This window comes from Cyanistes caeruleus, chromosome 3 (genome assembly GCF_971803275.1).
Source record: "Cyanistes caeruleus chromosome 3, bCyaCae1.hap1.1, whole genome shotgun sequence".
In the NCBI taxonomy this organism is placed as follows: domain Eukaryota; kingdom Metazoa; phylum Chordata; class Aves; order Passeriformes; family Paridae; genus Cyanistes; species Cyanistes caeruleus.
This window is the reverse complement of record NC_141703.1, coordinates 2127617-2147062: the sequence shown is the minus strand read 5'-3', so window position 1 is coordinate 2147062 and position 19446 is coordinate 2127617. Positions and strand designations below refer to the sequence as shown.

The window sequence follows — 19446 nt, the reverse complement described above, 5'->3', positions numbered from 1 at the left end:
TTTCTTGCATTGTTTGTTCTCCTCTGCCAAGGCAGAAGGAATGATCCCTAAAAATCCTGCAGAAAAAAATAAAAAAGCTGAGAAATACTCCTTAAATAATCCGATCCATCAGTTTGGGATCAAAGTTTGAGCAGCTACAATTTTGGGATAACCTGAGAGATTCAGGCTGTCTTTACCCATCCTAAAACATCCACGCTTCATATCCCAAATAATAAATATTTCCTCCCTCTCCTGGTCCTTTCCCTGGGTTTCTGTGTCCTGCTGCCAGAAGGTTTTTAAAAGGATGAAAGACGCTTTGTAAGTTAAGAACTATTAATGAGAACTGGAAATTGGAGAGAACAAAAATACATCCTCAGGGGCTTTGAAGAAAAAGTCCTCATGGTGGGAGATCCGAATTAAAACCAAACATTCCTCAGGGGCACAGAAAGCTGGGATTGGAACGAGCTGGGGGGAGAAATTCAAATTATCTCAGTGTACAATAGGGAAGCTGTGCTGGACAATGCAGCTGGAGGGGTGGAGAGATGGATGGATGGATGGATGGATGGATGGATGGATGGATGGATGGATGATGGATGGATGATGGATGGATGGATGGATGATGGATGGATGGATGATAGATGGATGGATGATGGATGGATGGATGGATGGATGATGGATGGATGGATGGATGGATGGATGATGGATGGATGGATGGATGGATGATGGATGGATGGATGGATGGATGGATGGATGGATGGATGATGGATGGATGGATGATGGATGGATGGATGATGATGGATGGATGGATGGATGATGGATGGATGATGGATGGATGGATGATGGATGGATGGATGGATGGATGGATGGATGATGGATGGATGGATGGATGGATGGATGGATGATGGATGGATGGATGGATGGATGGATGGATGATGGATGATGGATGGATGATGGATGGATGGACGGATGGATGATGGATGGATGGATGGATGATGGATGGATGGATGGATGGATGATGGATGATGGATGGATGGATGGATGGATGATGGATGGATGATGGATGGATGATGATGGATGATGGATGGATGATGGATGATGGATGGATGGATGGATGGATGGATGATGGATGGATGATGGATGGATGATGGATGGATGGATGATGGATGATGGATGGATGGATGGATGGATGATGGATGGATGATGATGGATGGATGATGGATGGATGGATGATGGATGATGGATGGATGGATGGATGGATGATGGATGGATGATGATGGATGGATGATGGATGGATGGATGGATGGATGGATGATGGATGGATGGATGGACGGATGGATGATGGATGGATGGATGGATGGATGATGGATGGATGGATGATGGATGGATGATGGATGGATGGATTGATGGATGGATGGATGGATGGATGGATGGATGGATGGATGATGGATGAATGGATGATGGATGGATGGATGGATGGATGATGGATGGATGGATGGATGGATGATGGATGATGGATGGATGGATGATGGATGGATGGATGGATGGATGATGGATGGATGGATGATGGATGGATGGATGGATGGATGGATGGATGGATGGATGGATGGATGATGGATGATGGATGGATGGATGATGGATGGATGATGGATGATGGATGATGGATGGATGGATGGATGGATGGATGGATGGATGGATGAATGGATGATGGATGAGAAGCTGCTGCACCTTCCCCCTCCTCACACACAATTCCGTAATAAATATGGGATTTTCCTGGGGATGAACAGAATGGAACCTGTAAATTTATGGATATAATTTAAACTCCAAGTGGATTTAAAAACTTAGGATCCTTAAAAAAGTATATTCCTCTTCCAAAGGGGCATTTCCCTCTGTCTCATGAATGAATCCTGAAGAATATTTCTGGGAAATGGCATTTTACGCATCAATTCTATGTTTCTCCTCTGTGGCCTCAAATTCCAAGGAGCTGGATGTGATTGCTCCAAGTCTTTTTGGCACTTCTTCCAGAGCAGAATTTTCAAAACCTCCAGAGGAAGTTTGCCCTGCCTGTTTGAGGGCCAGGAAGTTCCTAAGAGGACTGGAGCACCTTCTCTAAGGAGCCAGGCTGGAAGAGCTGGGGCTGGAGAAGAGGAGTTTGTGTGGAGACCTCAGAGCCCCTCCCAGGGTATGAAGGGGCTACAAGGGAGCTGGAGAAGGAATCTTGTCCAGAACTGGAATGACAGGATAAGAGGGAATGGCTAAAAACTCAAAGAGGGCAGGGCTGGATCTTGGGATCTTGGGCAGGAATTGTTCCCTGGCAGGGTGGGCAGGGGCTGGGATGGAATTGCCAGAGCAGCTGGGGCTGCCCCTGGATCCCTGGCAGTGCCCAAGGCCAGGCTGGACATGGGGAGCTCCTGGGACAGTGGGAGGTGGCCCTGCCATGGCAGGGGTGGGATGATTTTTAAGATCCCTCCCAACTCAAACTCAATCATTCCATTGATTCTATAATTTTTTTTCCTGAGCTCTGGCACCGACTCGGGGCACCACAGGAGGGGAGTGGACAATTCCACCAGAATTCCTCAACTTTTCCTTCCCAGTGAAAAACCGGAAAGATCAATGGTATCATTAAGGTATAAATAATAATAATAATAATAATAATAATAATAATAATAATAATAATAATAATAATAATAGTAGTAGTAGTAATCCTCCATTTGGGAAATAAGCATTGCCTCGACAGTCTCCATCTGAATTTCCAAGGGATAAAGGAACTGTGTTGAGGGAGGTCTGAGTTAAATCATCTCACTGGAATAAATCTGGCTGATAAAGTTGCCTGTAGGGAATATAAAAACTGTTAGCAAAGAGTTGTTCATCCTCTTCATGAAATGAATATCAGAGAGTTGCACTGGGTCAGGCTTTGCAATACATTCCCCTCTCAGGTCAGTGGGGGACAGAAATAAAGAACCAGATGATAAAAACAGAGTGGGGAAGCAAACACATCCCGCTGCTGCTCCGGGCTTCACCTGGAATTACCGACCCTGGAAAAGTTCCAGTCAGCTGCACCAACCTGTTCCTCTGCCCCACATTTCTTGCTGCAGCTCTTCCCACAAAGCCAGAGCTTGTTTATTCAGAGTTTATTCATCCAGCTCCTCCCACGTTAAAGGAGGGTCAATTCCCTGCTCAGCTTTAGCAGGGAAATGCTCCAGGGAGAGCAGCATCCCTAGGGAAAGAAATCCATGGTTTTCAAAGAGTGAGGATGTTTTTAAGAACACCTGCCACTGTCCCAGCTGCTCCCAATGTCCAGCCTGGCCTTGGGCACTGCCAGGGATCCAGGGGCAGCCCCAGCTGCTCTGGCAATTCCATCCCAGCCCCTGCCCACCCTGCCAGGGAACAATTTTTTCCTAATATCTCACTTTCCTTATGTGCAGGTGTCCCTCAGGAGGGGAATTTCTGCCTCCTTCTCCTGTTTGATCCCTACTGGAGCCAGGCCAAATTCTCTTCCATTCCCAGTTCTCACTTTGGGAACACTCCTCCAAAATTTTCCCTCTCCACGAGCGTGTTTGAATGTTGTGGCCTTAATGCAGGCAATGATTGCAGAATAATGGAGAGGAAAGAATAATGCTGCCAAGCATTCAGTGCTAAAGAATCGTATTTTAGTAAAAAGAAAAAGAGGGAAAGACAGGCTCAGAGTCACATATTTATCTTCTCCTCCTCCACCTTGCACCTGTTCTCCCCAACCCTCCTTTGCTGGCTTCAAAAAACCTGTTTTTCACTGGTTTTGGGGTTTTTTTTCTTTTGTGGGCATCTTTGTTGCATCTGAGTTTCTGAGAAAGGGGGGAAAAAACAGAAGAAAGTGAACAACTGAGCAGCCAGGGTGGTTTTTTGTGGTGCTCAACATTTGTTTTAGAAAAGCTCTGGAGGGAACCTCAGGCTGAGCTTTGGGGCTTTGGGGTTTTTTTTTGTTGTTTCTTTGCTCACTGACAGTGGAAATGCAGCAGCAAAGCTGAGCCCTGAATCTCAGCATTCCCTGCAGCTCTTATCCGTGGAATCTCTTCATCCCCTGCTTTTTTCATCCCTCACAAGCCAGGCATCACCTCCCTGCCACAGTGGCCGTGGGATTGTTGGAATTCCATGAGGAGAAAATACGGGCAGGGAGGTGAGGAAAAGCTGCCAGCAGCCCCAAAATTCCACAGGGACACTCGTAGGAAACCCTGGAAGTGTCCAAGGCCAGGTTGGAGCAACCCGGCCCAGTGGGAGCTCCCTGCCCACAGGACTGGATGAGTTTTAAGATCCATTCCAACGCAGATCATTCCATGATTCTGTGAGGACAGGCTGGGCAGGAGGGCAGATGGGATGAGTCTGATCCAGGGTCTCAGTTTGCAATGGAATTTTTCAGAGGAGGGATTTTTCCCGTGGATGATGAGCGCGAGCGGCAGCAGCTGCCGACTGCTTGGAATGTCGGCGGGATCTGGAGAGCTTCAAGTCCACACAAGTTGGCCCTGAGAGCTTTGAGCTCTGCCTTGGAGCGTAAAACGAGCCCTCAGTGCAGGCAGCTGATCCCTGTGCCAGCCCAGAGGAGCTGAGGTGACTCATGAGAGCGTTTTGGAGCTTTCCTCCTTCCTGGAAAGGTGATTCCTCCTCCTTCCCCCACCCTGGTCAGCCAGGACAGCCCCAGTTTGGAACTGGTGGTGTTTCCTCAGTGCCTGCCTGGGGGTGAGGTGTCCACCCTGCTGAGGAGAAACACGGAGCACACAGAGAATCTGGGAATCATGGAATGTTTGGGGCTGGAATTTAAAGATTTAAAGCCATGGCAGGGACAGCTCCCACTGTCCCAGCTGCTCCCAGCCCCAGTGTCCAGCCTGGCCCTGGGCACTGCCAGGGGAGCCCACAACCTCTCAGAAGAATTTTTTCCAGCACCTCACAGGGAGGAATTCCTTCCCAATATCCCATCTAACCCTGCCTTCCTTCAGCTGGAGGCTGTTCCCCCTTATCCTGTCCCTCTTCTCCCTGGCTGGGGGGGATTTTGGGGCCACCCGATGTCTTTTCCTGCTTCAACCTTGCACAGCTCCCCTGCCATGAGCACCCAGTGGGGGCCACTGAGATGTTCCTGTACCTCCCTCATTATCTGGGATTTTCCAGCTGCTTATTGGAGGTGATTCCCAATTATTAAAGAAAGGCCAATGAGTAATTTTTGATCTGTTGGTGGTTCACGATGCGAGGCGATAACAAATGAGAGATGAGATGAAAAACTTCGTGATCTCTGTAATCTCCTTCCTTCCCAGGAATGATTGATCAGCTTCTTCTTGGGTTTCTCTAGGTGTTTACCATGTGCCAGGAAAGAAAGGGAAATATTCCTAAGAATAAGAAGTTGTCATGATAAAATCCTCGATGAGCAGGAAGAGATGAATTTAATGCTTAATGGGAGAAGGTGGAAGAGGTGTCTCTTGGATTTTAAGAGAAAATGTTTGTAGAAACAACATTGTGTGGCAGGAATTGTGCTGGTTTTGATGGAGCTTTTTGTGGGAAAAGACCTCCTGGATCAAGGGATACACCAGGATTGCAGTGGTGGCTGGGCTCTGGGGTTTTTTTTTCTGTTTTTCCAGTTTGTCTCCCTCTTTTCCCTGCCATCCTCCAGCTCTCCCTCCTGTTCCCACCCCAAAACCACTTTGTGTCCCTCTAGCACAGAGGTTTTCTCCTAAAGCCTGAGCAGTGGAAAGGAGATTTCAGGATCAGGAGCTCTGGATTTGAGCCCTGCCTGGCAATTCTGGCGCAGGGAGGTGAAGAATTTCACTCCCCACTGCCTGAGAAGAGAACAGTCAGGGCTGCTTCCTCCCTGAAAACAAAAAACTTGGGAAAACGAGCACTAAAATTCCATCAGCCATCCTTTTCCATCCTTTTCCCCACTCCAGTGTTGTGCAAGGAAGATCTCCCGGAGATCCCGAGCGATTGCTCCCCACGGCCCAGCCCTGCCCGAAGCAAAGCCCTTTGGAATTCTTGGGGAGTTTTCCTTATTCCTTCAGGATCCTGCAGGCTCTCCCCATTGCTCCCACATCCCAATGAATTTCTTCCTTGGGATTTCAAGGTTTCCAAACCCACTGTTCCAACAGAACGAGGATTTTCAACACATCCTGCCCAGAGGGCTCCGGTTGCCATTCCCATGTGGAATTTTTAGCTCACCCCAGGAGAAGCAGCAATCTTGGAGTTGGGAAACATCACTGAGCCATTGCTGCAGAGCCTCAAATATTTAATTAATATCTAATTACACTTCTTTTGACCGGATTCAAAGGCTGAACATCAATTGCTTGATTTGTCCCCTCTGGTTTCAGCCAACTTCAGTTTGTGCAGTTGGAATAATTCTTATATTTCTCTGTTTACAGGTGGTTTTTTTGGGAAATAATTGCTGATTTATTTTTTTTTTTTTGCTTCTGGCTGATGCATGAAGAGATATTATTACATAATATCTAATAAAAATATATTAGTAAGATTAATTATAACTATCAATAATATTACCAATAATATTAGTATCTGTATAAATAAGAGTATTAATATCTATATTAATGTACAGAATATTTTTAGAAGCCAAACTGATGATTTTGGGGGATTTTTAATATAATTTTAATATAATTTTAATATAATTTTAATATATAATAAAATATATTAATAAGATTAATTATAAATATCAGTAACAGTAACAATAATGTTAATATCTGTATTAATAAGAGTATTAATATCTATATTAATGTATAGAATATTTTTAGAAGCCAAACTGATGATTTTGGGGGATTTTTAATATAATTTAAATATAATTTTAACATCTAATAAAATATATTAGTAAGATGAATTATAAATATCAATAATATTAACAATAATATTAATATCTGTATAAATAAGAGTATTAATATCTATATTAATGTCTAGAATATTTTTAGAAGCCAAGCTGATGTTTTTGGGGGATTTTAATATAATTTTAATACAATTTTAATATCTAATAAAAATATATTAGTAAGATTAATTATAAATATCAATAATATTAACAATAATATTAATATCTGTACAAATAAGAGTATTCATATCTATATTAATGTCTAGAATATTTTTAGAAGCCAAACTGATGGTTTTGGGGGATTTTTAATATAATTTTTAATATAATTTTGATATCAAATACAAATATATTAATAAAATTAATTATAACTATCAATAACAGTAACAATAATATTAATATCTGTATTAATAAGAGTATTAATATCTATATTAATGTACAGAATATTTTTAGAAGCCAAACTGATGGTTTTGGGGGATTTTTAATATAATTTAGTAGTCATCAAATATATGATTTTCCGTGCAATGTCTTGAAGACAGGATTATCCCACAAGGTGCACGATGAGAGGGATTATCAGACTTCTGATCTATTAATGCCACTAAATGAACACCCCCTTTTAAACTTGTATTTATCTTCTCATAGATCTATTGATTTAAAGGAGCCCAAACTCTTCCTTCTTCATTTTTTTCCCCCTTCCCTGATGTTCCTGAATAATCATTAAAACACATTGTGGTTTAACAGGCCTATAAATCATGGCCAGGGAAGGGCTTTGCTTGGGATGTGCTTCTCCCCTGGTGAGGCTTGGAAAAACCTTGGATCCACGCCAAGGTTTAATTTTCAAGTGCTCCCATCTGTGTCTCCCCGGGGTGGGAGATGTAATGCTCTTATCTTTTCTTTTGGGCCAAATCTCCGACCACAAAAGGACCAATTCAGGCTCCAGGGCCTCAGGAGAGAGAGTCAGGAATGGAAAAAATATCTTTATTTTGGCAAAGGTAAGAATTCTGGCAGGGACTGAAGTTAAAATGTGGTGTTCCAAAGGAGAGGCTGGAGAGGGAAAAGGGGCCTGGGGGTCCTGGCTGGTGGCGAGTTGGATGTGAGTGAGCAGAGCCCTGGGGCAGGAGGAGCATCCCTGTCCTGGGGACCACAGGGAGAGGGGATTGTCCCCCTCCAGTGCTGGGGACAGTTCTGGGTGCCTCAACATAAGAAACACATAAAGCTCTTCAAGAGTGTCCCAAGGACGGAGATGAGGATGGGGAAGGGTCTGGAGGGACCACAAGAGGAGAGGACACCTGGAATTCTGTCTGGGCAGAGCTCGCTGGGGCCAGCTCTGATCTCTGCTCCCTGTGACCTGACAGGACCCAGGGAGCGGCTGCAGCTGGCCCAGCAGGGATTTAGGTTGGCTTTTAGGGCAAGGCTCTTCTTTCCCCACAGGCTGCTGGCACTGCCCAGGCTCCCCAGGGAATGGGCACGGCCCCGAGGCTGCCAGAGCTCCAGGAGCATCCAGGGATGCCCAGGCTGGGCTTGTTGGGGGAGCTGGTCTGGGCACTGGCTGATCCTGGGGGTCCCTCCAGCCCAGGATATTCTGGGATTCAAAGGTCTAAAACTCTGCTGTGCTCTCTTAATTTTTTCTTTGCCTATGCACAGCATCTAAAACTTTTTTCTCTGCTAATTTTGTCATGAAACAATTCTTTATTTTTGTCCTCGGAAGATGCTGCACTGTTTTCTCCCCCCTTCACTCTCCCGGGCACATTCTGTCTGTAAAAAACGGGTTTTGTACCCACAGCTGCCTGACTGAAGAGTGTCCAGGTGGAAAAGCTACTGGAGTAAGGAGAGGGTCCTTTCTGCTGGCCAGATCTCCAGGAAATTCAGAGTCTGACCCCCAAAGAGAGGAATTCTCCTCCCCACCAGCCCAGGACGCTCAACAGCAGCAGCAGCATCACCCAAACCCCCGGGGGAATCCCAAAGCAGGCGTGTTTGGAGCCATCCCTTCCCACTTCCCCGTCCCCAGAGCTGCCATGGAGCTCGGGAGAATTGGGAACAGCCTCCAGCTGAAGGAGGACAGGCTCAGGTTTTGGATTTTCGGAACCAGCACCAAGCGGCTCCGATCCGACAAGGAGGAAAAAAAAACCCCTCCAAACCACAGAGGGGACAACCCATCTGATCCCTGCCGGGATCCGGCTCTTAGCACGCTACACAGGAGCCGTGGCAGCTCGGAATTTTATTCACAAAGCCAAACAATTCCAGCCTGGCAGCTGAGCATCCTCCGGGGATCAATTATTGCACCGTGCGCCGGCCACGCCGCGGCTCCCCCGGGATGGAGCCGGCTCCATCCTCCAGCCACGGGCTGCTCCTCATGTCAAAACTGCCGCTAATGACACAATTAACTGGCTGGGGACTGCCGAGGAGCTCTTAATTAGGTAAACATGGCTCGGTGAGGAAGCAGTGCTGGTTTGGTGTCAGGCTGCGGGAGGCGCCGGAGGGGGAGGGATGCGCTTGGAGGGGTAATTGAGGTGGGAAAACGGGAGCTCAGCCGGGAATTCCCTTTAAAAAGAAGCTCGGCAGAGACTCACGGGGCTATCTCAAATATTTCAGTGCGTACACAGAGGTCGCTTCCTCAAGCAGAGCAGCAGCTCGGGAATTGCCGTCCGGTTTTAAGTGGAAAACCTCAGGGAGAATCTGAGATCCCCAGGGGGAAAATGCAAAAACATTTGTAATTCTTCACATGCTAACGGGACTGAGTGGCACTCGAGGACCAAAGCAAGGATCCTGAAGCTCAGCCGGCTGCAGATTTAAGGATGCTTCATCCCAGGCTCTGGAAAAATGCAGAGCATCGTGTCCCCCCGGTTCTTGCACCCCTGCAGCGTGGTATTGCTTAGTCCTGAGTGTTGAAATAAACCCTGCAAAGCCGAGCTGGAAGTTAAATTCAGATTTTAAAAGGGAAGTTGAGGTCCAGGGGAGTTGGGGTTTGGGCCTCCAATTCCGTCTCTTGGGTGGAATTTGGGGTGCTGTCTCCATTTAAGGTTTTTTTTGTTGCCACAGATCTCAGTGGGGAGCAGACTGATGCAGCCTGGACACGGTGAAAGGGGAATTATTGCCCACGGAGAGCTCAGTGGTGGTTGGAAGAAACCTTAAAGATGTTTTATTCCCACCCCATCCATAGCAGGGACACCTCCCACTGTCCCAGGTGCCCCCAGCCCCAATGTCCAGCCTGGCCTTGGGATCCAGGGGCAGCCCCAGCTGCTCTGGGAACCCCCAGGAGAAAATTCCTTCTTAATATCGAGCCTAAACCTCCCCTCTTCCAGTTTAAAGCCATTATTCCTCATCCTGTCGCTCCAAGCCCCTGTAAAACGCCTCCACCTTTCCTGGGGGCTCCTTTCAGGCACTGCAAGGTGCTCCAGGGTCTCCCCAGAGCCTTCTCCTCTCCAGGCTCTTTTCCCAGCAGAGCTGCTCCCTCTCTCTGAGCACCCCCAGGACCCTCTGGAATTGATCCAGCAGCTCCAGGTCCATCCTGGAGTTCCCAGCTCTGCAGGGCAGAGCGGTGGAATCACCTCCCCCTGGATGTGTTTGGCTTTCTGACTCGGGTGGTGTTGAGGGTCAGCAAGCGGGATCTCCACGATGGATAAAAGTGGAATTAAAAAAAAAAAAAACAAACATCCATTTTTACAGTGTTTTACTTTCATCAAACACCTGAGAGAAAACGCAGCAAATCATCCAACACAACAAAATAATGGGTGTGAAACAGCTCTGAAAACTCAGCCTCCAGCAGCTACAGGTGGAGTTTTTCAGCAAACACTGGAGATGCCTCACTCAGACCTCAGAGAACTTCATAATTTAACGTAATAAAGCCCCAAATTTGTGCTTTTTGGGGCAAGGGAAGCAGCAGCATCGCAGAGACACCGCTGAGCTCCCTGAACATCTCCAGGTTCACATGGGAGAGGAGCCCTGGAGGTACCTGAAAGGCCAGGTTGGAGCATCAGGCTCTGCTGGCTCTGTTCCCCTATCTCACAACAGCCAGAAATTCACTGCAAGTTCTCCAAACGCTGCCCTGGTTATTTCTGGCATTATCTGCATGGATGGGAACTTCCTTCCCAGCCCTGGCCGTTGGGGAGCTGGTGAAGTTCCCCTCCCAATTCACACATTTTTTTACAAATTAACCCCTTTTTAGCAGCCTCAGAGCTCAGTGGTTTTCAAGGAATAGAAATAATTTGTTGTGTTTTTTTTGGTTTTTCGGGGGTTTGCTGATTAACTCGTGGTTTTAGGTGTAAAAAAAACAGCTCAGCCACGGTGCCACTGCTGAAACACCTCAGTTTCCTTGGGCCACTCTTTCCTTGGTGGAAAAACTCAGGCAAAGCATCATCTTTGGTGTCTGAGGCAGATATTTCACCCTGAATTCACTGGTGAAGAAAAACCTTCCCTTTGGTGTCTTTATTATCCTGAATTTAGACATTCACACCCCTCCCCAGACCAGCCAGAACCAGCATTTATTCTTGGGATTCACCTTCTGAGCACGCAAAAAGATGTTTTTATGTTATTATTTAAGGCTTTGATTTGCTTTCCTCACCCCCTCGGCTCATTCCTCTCAGTTCCACCTTCAGAACTCACCTGTGTTTGTTTCTGCTGCTTCTTCCAGCTGCACTGGAGGCAAATTCCCATTTCCTGGTGCATTTTGGCAAAGTTTTAATACCCTTTAAAAACCTCTTAACTCTGTCGTTTAATCCCAGGTTGGTTGTTCCATTTTTTGTCCATTTCTTCTGTTCCAATTCAGCCCCTCACCTGCTGTGGCTCCTCCTCTGGTTTCTGTAGGGCTGCTCTCATTCCCTGCTGACTCTAAGGAATCAAATTCCCCTTTTTTTGGACATTTTTCTCAACCACTTCCTACATTTTTAGGAATTCCCCTGTCCGAGTTCAGTGTCACCACATTGCTCGGGGTGTGACTCCCAGAAATTAATTATATTTGTGTTACTGTTGGGTTTTGTGTTGATTCCCTGTTCTCCACCATTCCTGAGGGAAAACAGCCCCGATTTTCCACACCTGCCTCGTTGTTTAATACCAAATTCAATGAGAAAAGGATGTGAGTGTCAGCTGTTGACACAAGAAAACAAAACAAGGTGGGAAAAGCCCTTCAGGATCAGCACCACCCCAAACCCTGTCCCCAAGGGCCACATCCAGACTCCTCTGGGACAATTCCAATGACTCCAAACCTCCCTGGACAGCTCATCCCAAGGCCTGACCGCTCTTCCAGGTGGAAAAAATCCTGGTGACTCAAAGCCTGACTGAGCAAAACCCTTCAGGGAGCGACTCGTGCTGGTTCAAGCTCGGTGCCCACCTGAGGAAGGACCACAAAGTCCCTTTGGTCCTCACAGCTCTTCTGGGGGAGTTTTTATTCTGCTCTTCAACCTGTCCTTGATGCTTTGGCTTCCAGGAGCTCACCCAGAGCAGCTGGGGCTGTCCCTGGATCCCTGGCAGTGCCCAAGGCCAGGCTGGACATTGGGAGCTCCTGGGACAGTGGGAGCTGTCCTGGAACGGGATAATTGTAAGATCCCTTCCAAACCATCCTGTGAATCCATGAATTTCTGAGTGTTTCACTGGGAATTTCTCCCACTCACGGCTCCATCTGGGCTCAAAGAGCTCAAACCATGAGGGTTTTTCTCCTATTTTTGGAAGAGCAGATTAATTTTATTTTTATTTTTTTTATCCTTCACATGCCCCAAACCTCTCGACTGCGCTCTGGCTCTGAAAGCCAAACCACAACGATGTTTATTTTTAGGCCCCTGGCTTGTGTCACCAATTTAGAGAAGATGTGGTTACAGCTAAACCGTCACCCGCTTCTCCTGCCTGCACTTTGTGTTTCATGGTTGTAGAAATAGCAGAACAACAGAATTTTTCTCTTCCAGGCCCACGGGTTATCGATAATTCGAGAGGAACTCAACGCAACTTCAACGTTCCTGTTGTCAGAGGCTTCTCTCTCCATTAAAAAAATTAATATAAGATTTTAAAAAAATGTTTCATATAAAATAATAATAAATAATATTAATATTAATAAAATTCTTATAATGATGATTATGATAATAATAATAAAAAAAATAGTAATTAATAAAAGCTTTTTAAGATATCCACAGCCACAAGTTTTCCACGAGGGGACACAGTTAGAAAAATGCCACTCAGAACCCCAAGGATTATGGGCCATGCCCAGATTTTAATGTGGTGCTCCTGCATCATCGGATTTTGATGATCCTGGTGAGTCTTTTCCAACTTGGAAGATTCTGGGATTGTGGGGAAAGCAGGGCTGTTAATGACATTTATTTTGGGGGATGTTCCTCACTTTTCCCTGTCCCACAGTTTGCAGGAAGAGGGGACAGAAGCCACCTCTGTCCCCATCCCCACATCCCTGCAGGGCCACTCCAGCAGGATCCGTGGTGGGAAAGGCTCTGTGGGTGCTGAGAAATCAGGGATCAGTCAGGGATCAACCAGGGATCAATCAGGGATCAATCAGGGATCAATCAGCTGTGGACACCAAACAGGGATCCTCCAGCACTTCACGACCAGGAGCAGCCACTGGCATCACCTCAAAACCACCAAAGCCGTCCCCAAGGACAATTCTTTCCGCCCTGAGGGAATGTGAAATGACCAGAGGGCGGTTTTGTGGCATTTGAGGGAGAAACCTTGCTCCAAGGGTGTGAGCTGGTGGTGACAAAGGATTTCTGGCCAGACCATGAGGGTTTAGAATGCAAATGAGGAGGGTTGAGGTGAACCAGCGATGGCAGTGTGGCACCCAGAAGCCAGAAAGTCACATCAGCAAGCACAAAATGACAATTAACACCGACTCCATGGCTGGGAATAAAGCAGGAAGGAAAAAAAATTCTCAGTGGGGTAAGGTAACAGGCAAGAAAAATGGAGTAGAAACCAAAAAAAAAAGGGTACAACAAAACAAAACAAAAAAAAGAAAATAATAAATATTCTGGGATTAAAATCAATCCAGAGAAATCCACCCACTGTTTGGAAAAAGAGGTCAGGGATTAGGTAATTTCTAAAGCTGGTGAATCATTTGCAGTGAATAATTTATTGTGTGAGTGCGGCTTTGCTTCGTGCTTCGAAGAAGTCTGGGAGCAAGTTCCTAATTAATGGAGGTGCATTTGTCAGCTGTTTACAAACCCTGGCTGGGGCAGACTGTCCACAGGTAATTTCTGGACTCCTTGCTCTGGCTTTGCTAAACGAGGTAGGAACTTAATTGGATTAATCTTTTCTTGCCTGATGAGCAGAATTTTTAATCCTGGGTCAGTTAAATTGGATTAATGACGGAGCCTGGCCATGGGCACAGCCCCCTTGGGAACTGGGAGGTCTCCACGTGAGAGGTGTTGTCCTGCAGCTCTTGGGTTGTTGTTGGCAGGATGAGGCTTCACACACATGGGAAATCGTGGAATCATGGAATGGTGGGGTTGGAAGGGATTTTAGGGATCATCTCATCCCAGCCCAGCCATGGCAGGGACACCTCCCACTGTCCCAGCTGCTCCCAATGTCCAGCCTGGCCTTGGGCACTGCCAGGGATCCAGGGGCAGCCCCAGCTGCTCTGGCAATTCCATCCCAGCCCCTGCCCACCCTGCCAGGGAACAATTCCTGCCCAACATCCCAAGATCCAGCCCTGCCCTCTGCCCCTGGCAGCCATTCCCTGGCTCCTGGCCCTGCAGCCCTTGGCAATTGTCTCTCTCCAGCTTTCCTGGGGCTCCTTCAGGCCCTGCAAGGCCACCCTGAGCTCAGCCCAAAGCTTCTCCTGGCCAGGCTGAACAATGGCAGCTGTGCCAGCCTTTGCTGCCAGCAGAGCTGCTCCATCCCTCTGCTCATCCTGGAGCCTCCTCTGGGCTCTCTCCAGCAGCTCCAGCTGCTCCCTGGGCTGGGCCCCAGGGCTGGGGCAGCTCTGCAGGTGGGGTCTCACCTCAGGGGGCTCAGGGCACAATCCCAATCCCTTTCCTGCTGCTCTCTCCTCCTGGGATGCAGCCCAGGATGCTGATGGATTTCAGGGCTCCCAGCACTCACTGATGGCTCCTGTCCAGCTTCTCACCCACGAGATCTCCCAAACTCTTCTCCCCAGGGCTTGTCCCCAAAATCCTCTGGAGGTTCTGTTGAGAACGATCTCAAAAGCTGCCATTAACTGAGGCAGATCCAAAAGGCCAAGGATGCTCCTCGTTTTTAAGTCACCTCCGTTTCTTTGTGATGTCTCTGAATTTAAACCTGAAATCTTATCCTGAAATAGTGAATTTGAAATGCCTGGCACCATTTCTGCTCCACTGCAGCACCCATCCAATTAACTCCAACTTAAGGAGGGAGACAGGAACAAAAACTCCATGTCCCAATATTAAATTACTTCCTTGACATATTTGGGAATTAACAAAGAGCCAGGAGCTTATTTAACAGCTAAACACAGATGATTATAACAGCCCAGCTCACAATAGCTGCTTTTTCAGCTATAAATTAAATGTTTAACAAAGCCATAATTAAAGACCTTACCAGCAAAACTTTTCACTGGTGTGTCCTTTGCGACGGACTTTGAAGCATCTTCAGCTGGAGCAATGGGAATTCTCCTGGACAGAGCTCCGAGCTGCAGATAGAGATTAATTACAAGCAGAGCTTTCAGGATTTATTCCTCCTGCCAAAATCCTGCCAAAATCCTCCAGCGTTGCAACAGAGAACTGGTTTTCCCTTGTGCTTGCTTACTAATGCTGCTAAAATGTGGATTTAAACAATACCTGTCTGTCTCTCTTGATCCCAGACACGATTATTAGGCTTTCATGCTAATTTCCATGGCTATTAAAATGGATTAAGGAGGCAGAAATTCCAGATGCAGTCAGGGTTCCCCAAATTTTGGAAGGGGGTTCTCGCTGGTGCAGGTCCAAGGGAGCGGTGGGGTCTCCAGTCCTGCCTCAGATCGTCACTGATGGCAACACCTGGGGGCAGAACCCAGCCCAGAAATAGAATTCCTGAATTCTTGGTGCTGGAAAAGCTCTCGCAGCCCATGGAGTCCCAGCTGTGCCCGATGCCCACCTTGTCCCCAGCCCAGAGCCCTGAGTGCCACGTCCAGCCCTTCCTTGGGCACCTGCAGGGATGGGCACTGCAAAGCTCCCTGGGCAGCCCCTGCCAAGGCCTGAGCTCCCTTTCCATGGGCAAATTCCTGCTGCTGCCCACCCTGAGCCTCCCCTGGCCCAGCCTGAGGTCTGAGCTCTCCTCCTGTCCCTGTTCCCTGGCAGCAGAGCCCGACCCCCCCGGCTGTCCCCTCCTGCCAGGGACTTGTGCAGAGCCACAAGGGCCCCCTGAGCCTCCTTTCCTTAAATTAAACTTCCCAGCCCCTGAGGAACCTCCTGGGAATCTCTGCCACAGCCTCAGGCCTCAGAGGGCTGGGAATTTTCTGTGGTTTCCAACCTCAATCTCCCAGTAGATGTGTAATCCCATTTCTCTGGATATCAGCACGATCCTTTGCTAAAGTTCTTTTTCCCTGTGGATTTTGCCTCTCCAGGTGATCTAGGAGAGCACAAAGATCCCAATTCCCAGGAAAATCCTTCCAGAGGTGAACATGGGGAGTGCCCAGTTCACCCAGTTTGAGGCAGGGAGCTCTTGGTGCTTTGCTTCCACCTCAGGGTGATCATTCCCAGTTCATCCCACTCCCATCGATCCTCCTGCTTTTACCAGCACCTTCTGCATCCTCTCTGGAAAATGAGGGAAAACATTCCCTGAGTTTTGAGTGGCTGTTTAGTTCTGATCTCTAGGTTGCCCTCAAAGCGTCCTCACTTCTCCTTTCTTTGTTCTCTTCTCATTTCTATAACTGAAAACCGTTTTTGCTGCTTTTTATTTCCTTTGCAAGATCTAAACCAGATTTCTGTTACTTTGGATTTTTGCTACTTTGAATTTTGTGCCTCTGAGCTCCAACTTCCCATTTTATTCCACGTCAGCTCCCTAATTATTCCTAATTTTCTTTATTTGCTCTAAAAGGACCATCCCTTCCTTGCATCCCTGACTTGAGGAAATTGGACTTTGCTCACTCCAGATGGCTTCAATCCCTCATTTCCTTACTTTGTCAAAATTTTCCCTTTTGAAATCAAAAATCTTATTAAGAGAACCGAATTAATTCCTAATTGTTTCACTGCAGGCAATTCTCTTCAATCAAATCCTCCCAAATATCGTCAGCATTGACAAAATCAAGCCAATAATCACTTTCAAGGAAATTTGTCCCAAATCATTCCCAAGGATTATGGATTCTGCTGGGATTAATCTGAAAGCTGAACTTCCCCACAACAATAATTTTTGTCATTCCAGGGCCTCTAGGGAGATCTCAATCCATATCAAAAAATGGGATTTATATCCCTCTTTGCTTTTTTTCCTCTTGGATACTCCATCAAGGCTGGAACTCCCTTCCCTCCCAGCCTTCATTCCATATTTCCATTTGGAGCTCCCTGGGGGTGACTCCACCACCTCACCCTGATTTGGTTTGGTCCCCCAGTTCAGACTGGTGTTTATGGGGTGATCCTCCATCCTCAGCTGCTTAGGACACACTTTATCCATGCCTTGGAATTTCCTTGGTGCTCCAAAGGGTTGGGAAGCAGAATTATCCATCCCCAGCCATTGCCAACGCTCCTGAGGGAACTCCAGACTCTTGTTTTATTCCATCCATCCCATCCCTCACCCTTCTCATTCCAACCAGGATCAGCACCGAGGCTACTGCTGCTCCAAAGTGCTCCCAGCTGTGTGAAGTGGCAGCCAACCAATTTCCTGGAACTCCTGGGGAGGTAGCCAGATGCAGGGAATATCTGTGGGAAGGCATCTCTTTTGTCTTTTCTTACTTTTGTTCCTTTTTTTTGGAGAGGAAACCAAAAAAGGCCCTTTTATATTTGAGTTTTTAGGCCGGTGACAGAGAGAAAAGCAGATGCCACCACGGTGGCACTCTGGAGTGGAGGCAAGAGGGACTAAAGTGGGAAAATGGGATGAGGTTTTCCCATTTGTGATGGGATGAGGCTTCCCAGTGTCACTGCTGGGATTTTGTGTCCTTTCAGCTGATCCACAGCGATCTCCTCCAGCTTCTCTGCGTTTGCTGAGGAGAGCAGGACTCACTTGGTTGGCAAACAGGGGTTCATTATCATATCCATGTGGATCCTGGCTTAAAAACCTCGGGATTTCTCTGTAGGCTGTGGAGAGACCCAGCCAGAGATGGAGCTTGGCACCTTTTGGGGTCAGGGAGATGCTGAAGAAGTGCTTGGCTGAGGGGCAGTGGGGTGGCTGGGACAGTGGGGACAGCACTGAGGGGTTGGAGCATGTCCAGTGGAGGGAATGGAGATGGGAAGGGGCTGGAAAACAAATCCTGGCAGGAGCAGCTGAGCTGGGAAAGGGGCTCAGCCTGGAGAAAAGGAGGCTCAGGGGGGACCTCACTGCTCCCCACAACTCCCTGACAGGAGGGGAAGGGAAAAAATGAGAGGAAACGACCTCAGATGGCACCAGGGGAGGCTCAGGTTGGAGACTGGGAAAGAAAATTTCCCTGGAAGAGCGGTCAGGCCTTGGGATGAGCTGCCCAGGGAGGTCTGGAATGGCTGGAATTGTCCCAGAGGAGTCTGGATGTGGCCCTTGGGGACAGGGTTTGGGGTGGTGCTGCTGGGGCTGGGTGGCACTGGATGGTCCTGGAGGGCTCTTCCAACCTCAGTAATTCTGGGATTCTGGGATTCTGTGGCTGGTGCTGCAAAGATCACTTCAGGCTGAGACTTCTTGGACTCAACTCCTGCTCAGTGCCTGAGCAATTCAGGAAAGGCTTTGCCTGGAACAGGAAGGTAGGGAGCCATGAACAATACCCTTAAAAGGATATTTCTCCAGTCCCAGGCAGATCCATCCCAAATTGCTGGAGACAGGACACCATGACATCAACGGCCAGGAGCGGAGGAGGAGCCAACTCCAGGCAGGAGGCTCTGGAAAATTCTGTGGATTCCTGCTCCTACCTCTGCAAGGAGCACTCGGGGATCTTTAACAAACAGATGTGGTCAGGACCTCATTTTTCTGTCTTGTCTGAGCAATTTGCCACTCGGCCTCGATTCCCGGCGTGCCGGGGGGATTGGGTTTCTCCTGACTCAGAGGGAAGGCTCCTGCCTGGATCCCGGACAGGAACCCAGCAGCACCTGGGTTTTCCTTGGCAAGGAACAACAGCAAGTGGGAGGCTGGAAAAGAACAATTCCCACCATATGGGGGTGGAAAATCAGCACTCACTGTGCCCTGCAATGCCCTAAAAGCTGTGACGAGGAGCGAAACCCTAAAGAACAATTCCCTGCTGGTGGGGGCAGTGGGGTGTGGAGCTCAGCCTTCTGCAAGGACAGGAATGACATTCTGCTGCCTGGATGTTCCTCCTGGGAGTGTGGGGGTGGAAATCTCCCCCTGGAGCAGCTGGGAAGAGGCAGAATGGTGCTGGGAATGTGTCACGGGGACACCTGGGCTGCTGGAAATGTCACAGCCACACCTGAGCTTTGCTGGGTTGGGATGAACAGCGACAGGAGTGAGCAGCCTCCTGCTGGGACATCAGAATCCCTCCCAAAGCCTTGGAATTCCTTGGATTTACACCTGGTGTTGTTTTGAGGGCTTGTCACAGCTCCTGGGAAATAATCTGGGATTGGAGGGTTGGAAATGCAGCCACC

The 19446-nt window shown here is 47.9% G+C and overlaps 1 long non-coding RNA gene across 1 annotated transcript; it reads left to right on the top strand.

Moving 5' to 3' along the window:
- The first annotated feature begins 7564 nt into the window (after nucleotides 1-7564).
- LOC111929336 (uncharacterized) lies at nucleotides 7565-12100 on the top strand. The gene is made up of 3 exons (XR_002864650.2): nucleotides 7565-7785; nucleotides 8577-9210; nucleotides 9386-12100. It is a non-coding gene; the product is annotated as an uncharacterized LOC111929336 (long non-coding RNA).
- Nucleotides 12101-19446: the final 7346 nt, after the last annotated feature.